Genomic DNA, 6,536 nt, shown 5'->3' with positions numbered 1-6,536 from the left:
AAATTCAAGAGTTTGACTGTTGTCATTGTTGCTGTTGTTATTAAGTTTTAAAAAATGAGAAAAAACCATAAGTTTTTCTATTGTACTTACCAGGAAAGGGAGAAGGAGGGTGACATGGAGGGGGCAGAGGGAAAGAGAGAGACAAACACACTGACAAAGTCTGGAAAAAGATACAAATTCAGATTTAAGATCCCAAAATGTGCTACATTTCTGTCCCTTTCAAAATATTACACTTTGCTAAAATACACTGGAATTGTTTTTATTGTTTATTTTTTAAATCAACTAGCAGGCCAATTAGCCAAGATGACATTCTCATCCTTGGTACTCTTTCAGGTGAGCTCTGTGGGCTCCCATCAGAAAGTTCTAGCCAACCAAGCTCTCACTGGGCCACTTTGTGCTCAGTAGACTGCATAGTCTCCTAAAATAAACCACGCAGCCCTGATGCTGGTCCTGCCAAAGTGTGTTTTGCTGTCATGTCCTATAGGCTACCCGTTTCCCAGTGATTTATCATAATAAACCAAATGGGAATGAAATACCCAGAAATATGCCATAAATCTACTAGTGGTGAATTTTCAATATTCTGCACACCATGCTGATTTGTTAATTCAGTTGGATCTCTATTAATCCTCTCTAAAATGTCATTAAACCATCTGTTTTGACTTGTTAATCAAACAACTTTAAAAAATGTATTTAGAGTATAAGTAACCCTTGAATTAATGCATCCATAAGTAATAATCCCCTCTCCAACTTTAGGTTTATTTTTAAGCTCTAGCTTTTTTTTCTACCATTCCAACAAATAGCCTGACTTCCAATAGTAAGAATCACTTCAGTTGTAGAAATGTCCAGAGGATGCCCTACTTTCAAAACAGGAAGCAAATTGATCCAGCAGTCCCACTTCTTGGTATATAGCCAAAATAACTGAAATTTGGATCTTGAAGAGATATTTTCACTGCAGCATATTCGTAATAGCTAAGATACAGAAGCAACCTAAATGTCAATCAACAGATGAATGGACAAAGGAAATGTGGTATATACATTCAATGAAATATTATTCAGCCCTAAAAAAGGAAGGAAATCCTGTCATTTACAACAAGTTGGATGGAACCGGAGGACATCATGCTAAGTGGAATAAACCAGACACAGAAAGAAAAATACTGCATGTATCACTTACATGTATAATCCAAAATAGTCAAACTGATGAAAGTATAAAGTAGAATGGTGGTTGCCAGGAGCTGGGGGAAGATGGAAATTGGTAGATGTGGTCAAGGGTTACAAAGTTTTAGTCTTGCAAAATAAGTTCTGGAGAGCTGCTGTATAACATAAGTATACAATCAACAATACTATATTGTATACTTAGAAATTTGGTAAAAGGATGGATGTTATATTAAGTGTTCTTACCATGAAAGGAAAACAAAACCAAACAAAACCAAAAAGGTGGGAGGAAACTTTTGGAGGCAATAAATAAGTTTATGACATTGATTGCAATGGTGGTTTTAGGGTATATACCTATCGCCAAACATCTTGCAGAATAAACATCTTAAATCTAAAGTTTCCTTGGGAAAGAAGATGAGAAAATAATTGTCAAGACACTGTACACCAATAAAATAGTCAAGGAGTACAGTGAAAATTTAGGAATCCCGTTTCTTCCTTTGACTCACACTGTTTGATCATATCATTCAAGTCAGCATTTGGAAGTTATTGAGACATTTCAACATAAGATTGTCCTTATGATCTATGAGTTGGGACTCTCTTATAAGAAAGTCCATTTTATACCAATTTGTTTTGTTCCTTGGTAACTAGATCTTTTTTAATTGGATCTAAGAATTAATATTCTTATCTCATAAAGAAGACCAAAAGGATCCAAGTAGATGGAGTTCAAAGGTAGTCCCCATTAAAGCATTTTTACCTTAAGCAAAGATGTCCCAATTTTTCGTGCTTGTTTTTCAGATGCTGTTCTAAAAAAAAATGTACCTTATTCCTTCTACTAAAAGAAAACCTATCAATTCATTGATTCATCGAACAAATACTTATTGAACATGTAGTATGTACTAAACACTGGGTAAGATTCCAGATATGCAAAGAGGAATAAGTAAATCCCTGCCCTTAAGAAAACTCACAGTCTGGTCAAGCTAACAAACAATTCTAGAGCAACTGTGTGATAAGGGCTCTGACAGCACATGCAGGAATACAGAGAGAGGCACCCTTGGTCTCGGAGGGGCTTCCCAGAGTGGGTGATTTTTGATGTGTCACAAAAGGAGGAGCTATTAGGGCACAGAGAAGAGCAAGAGTGAAGTGCAGAAAGGAGTGAATAGATGGAGAGGGGACCCAGGCAAAGAGAATGACATAGGCAAAGGTGCAACGTCATGGGAACACAGTACATTTGGAAGCCTGTCCACCATTTGTTACAGCAGAGACTGCATGTGTGGGTGGAGATGAGGCTGCAGAGATGGGCTGGAGAGGATTATGAGAGATGAATGACTAGCAAAGGAGGTTGGTCATGTCCTTATGTGGTGGGGGACCATAGAAAGATTTTTATTTGTAAGACATGGGTTCTTCTTCATTCTATGGCAAATAGCAGATACTATGGTCTGAATGTTTTTGTCCCTCCCCACATTCATATGAGGTGAAATCTCATCACCAACGTGATGGTATTAGGAGGTGGGGTCTTTGGGAGATAATTAGGTCATGAGGGCACAGCCCTCACAAGGGGATTAGTGGCTTATGAAAGAGGCCCAAGAGAGCTGCCTTGCCCCTTCCACCATGTGAGGACAAAGCCAGAGGCACTATGACCCAGGAAATGAGCCCTCACCAGATACCGAGTCTACCAGTGCCTTGACCTTGGACATTCTAGCCTCCAGAACTGTGAGAAATAAATTTCTGTTGTTTATCAGCTGCCCAGCTTATGATTTTTTATTTTATTCATTCATTCATTCATTCATTCATTCATTCATTCATTCATTCATTCTTTTTGAGACAGAGGTTTGCTCTGTCACTCAGGCTGGATTTCAGTGGCATGATCTCAGATCACTGCAACCTCTCCTTCCCAAGTGCAAGTGATTTTAGTGCCTCAGCCTCCTGAGTTGCTGGGATTACAGGTGCTTGTGACCACACCTGGCTGATTTTTGTATTTTTAGTAGAGATTGGGTTTCATCATGTTATCCAGGCTCGTCTGAAACTCCTGACCTCAAGTGATCTGCCCACCTCAGCCTCCCAAAGTGCTGGCATTACAGGCATGAGCCACTGTGCCTAACTATGATATTTTGTTACAGCAGCTTGAATGGACTAAGACAGAAGAAAAAAATAGGTCTTCCTGGAGAGTGAGCTGAAAGAAAATAGCTGTAGGTTTCTAAAGAGAGAAAAAGATACATGTTTGACAGTATGTTTCAATTAGTACTTGTTTTGAAATTCAGTAAGTTATCATATACCTTATTCCATTTCTAATCTATATGATGGCATTTAAATATTGATTAGGTTTCTGATACAATTTTTGGAGTCTGAATGTCACTGCATGGATGAATAAACCAGACAGATTGGATTCATATGGGTTTGCCAAATGACAAAGTTTTTTCCACGTAAGATTAGAGGAAAAACTGATTTCACTCAACTTCCTGCCTTATTTGTATTAGAACTAAAGTCAGTGCTGTTATCCCTTTGCATGTTCTTTTGTATTTAAAATCTGATACAGAACTGTGCTGTTACAGAAGAAATAATTTAATGCATTCTGCCCTCTTATTTCTCATGAGTTTTCATTTAAAAACAAAACAAAACAAAAGGACATGGATTTTTCTTTATTTCTAGACTTTATAAAGTTTTTAGTTATTAAATAAACACGTGTTAATTTAGTCGTAAAATACTGCATATATTAAAAGATACTTGGAGACTCTTATGTTGTCAGTTTTTCATGACTCAAAATTTATGAAAACCATCTAAGACTATCAAAATGAAGTTCAACTGTAGACCTTGAATTAACAAAACATGAACCACATTGACTTGAGGTCCAGGGCTTAAAACTGCCTATTTGAGCTCTAGGTTAAAAAGCATGTGTGAAATGCAAAGTCTGACATCTGTACAGCTGACTATTGTGAAGTCTCAGTATCATTGTTCATAAGTAAAGCTTGCCCCTAAGCCATACGATAAGCATTCCCAGAGGATACAGATTTCATTTGATTTAACATGATTGTTGACATTGGTAGTGTATTTCACATGAACTTATGAAATCAATGTCTATACAGACAATTTAGACACTAAAACTTTTTAAAGTATTGTTTTGTTAGGGGCTAGATCTGAATTTTTTATTCATTTGTTCTTTTGTTCACTCATTTGTTAGTTCAGTTATTTACTCAAAAATGTATATTGAGCAATTTCTATATGGCAGACACGGACAGATGCTAGATTCAGTGATGCGCAAAGCATTCGTGGTTTCTATGCCCAAGGATCCTATTCTGTGGAATGTAGAGTCAAACAAAGAATGTCAACAAATGAAATTTTAATCTTATTAAGTTATACGCAAAAATGTAACCCCTCCAAAAAAGACAATTTATTTCCCACTAAGGAATGAAGACAGCCCACTGAGGAAGATAAACATGTAAGCAAATGTAAAGCAAAATAATCAATAGGTAATGCAGTTTTTGAAAAAGAAGGGGCTTTAGGCAGGAAGTCCTGGGTTTGGATTTGGGTTTCAAATCTAGCTATGTACTCTTGGGCCACATACCCAAGTCTTCTAAGCCTCAGTTTCCTCTTCTTTAAAGTTAGCCTAAAACTACCTCGCTCATCTAATGGTGTGAGAATTAGGTAAACAGCCAGATAGCTTATCAAATTGTAATTATTATAATTGTTATTTTCTTGAGTCATGAAAGTTTTCACACTGAAGGGAACATTTCAACTTGACCTGGAAGAGTAAGTAGTTTATCAGGAAGAAAGAATTTGTTAGGGTATTCCAGCGAGAAGGAACAAAATGTGCAAATTCAAGTAGTCAGAATCAAAACGGTTTCTTAAAGGAATGGCAAATAGATCAGGGCAGTTGGAGCATAATGTTATCTAAATAATCCGTTAGACCTTTTCTTTAACCGATAAAATAAAGCAAGCATTCCAAAAATCAATTTAAATCCGTCTTCCTCCTTACACCTCTCCATTCCCCATGCCATGGAAACACAGTTCTACCTCTTTTACAATGAGTTTTCAGTGTTAAGAGACTTGGTTCATCAAGATTAGCAAACTTCGCAGCATTAAACAAAAGAGAAAGACAACTTTACAGCAAATATGTTCCATGTGAAAGCATCTCCAGCAGGTTCAGAAGATGCAATGAAGAGACTAAAACTTGATATAGGGATATTTCGGTGGTGCTTGTACCAGCATCCTAACATTTTGTTCTACCTTAGTAAAATCTATCCCTTATTACTCACCCTATCTGTACACTCTTTTATGGAACAAGAAGCTTTTTTTTTTTTTTTCATCCAGTGGGGAAGCCCTCTTCTTCCCTGGGTGATTCCTGAGCCACCAGGAAAACAGCAGTCAACACAGCTAGTACTTGCAGGAAACCTCTCTTCTGTGATGCTCCAAATGACTCACAGTTCCAGATGGCCTTGTCAGCCTTTATCCACATTCCATTCTTGGCACCATTAACCTGGTCTAGAGTGGTTGCAAAAAATAACTTTCCTTGTTATGAGGATCAGTGTTTTGAAAAATTAAAAATGTTATAAAATTCAAATGTTTATATTTGGAAATTATTTTCAAATATAAAAGGAGCCTGTCTTCATTATAGATTATTTGGAAAAAATGCAGAGGGGTGCAAAAGAAAAATGGAAACAAGCCATCTTTTTTCCCCCATAATTCTACCACTCAGAAGTAACTACTGTGAACACTTTGATGTATTTATTTCGAGTATTTTTAGAAAGTAGATCACTGTAAGTGATTTCTGAAGCAGAATTACCAAGTCAAAAGGATAAACATTTTTATGTCTCTTAATGTGTATTGCCAGATAACGTTTAAGAAATATTACAGCAATTTCTACTTTTAGAAGTACTGCTTGAGAGTGATGTTACATGGTATTCTCACTAACATGTATACAATGTTATAAATATGTCAAAAAACAAAACTTTGCAACTATGTTACCTCCTTGTTTCAATTTGAACTTATTACAAGAGTGATCAATTTTTAAATTTAAATGTTATTTTTAGCAAAGTTACAGACGCAAATAGTTTAGAGAACTGAGTAGTACCACAAGGATTAAAAAAATAAATCTCCTGCACTGCATCGCCCACCCACAATACGTACATGTATCTTCCACTCCCCAGAGGGTACCCATTTTCAGATATTTTAGCTGATTCATTTGCTATACTCCACTCTCTCTCTAAATGATATAACTTTATGGTTACTTCTTTTTGTTTCTGAGATGGAGTCTCACTCTGTGCCCAGGCTGGAGTGCAGTGGCATGAACTCGACTCACTGCAGCCTCTGCCTCCTGGCTTCAAGCGATTCTCCTCCCTCAGCCTCCTAAGTAGCTGGGACTACAGGTGTGTGCCACCATGCCCAGCTAA

At 37.0% G+C, this 6,536-nt stretch overlaps 1 protein-coding gene across 5 annotated transcripts in view; it reads right to left on the bottom strand.

The window, feature by feature from the left end:
• Positions 1–6,536, bottom strand: part of PDE4D (phosphodiesterase 4D) — a 1,617,209-nt gene that overhangs the window by 84,570 nt on the left and 1,526,103 nt on the right. The window lies entirely within an intron of this gene.

The sequence above is a fragment of the Piliocolobus tephrosceles genome, chromosome 4 (assembly GCF_002776525.5).
Source record: "Piliocolobus tephrosceles isolate RC106 chromosome 4, ASM277652v3, whole genome shotgun sequence".
Lineage (NCBI taxonomy): Eukaryota > Metazoa > Chordata > Mammalia > Primates > Cercopithecidae > Piliocolobus > Piliocolobus tephrosceles.
Note: the sequence above shows the minus strand (reverse complement) of the source record. Positions and strands in the feature narration are given on the sequence as shown.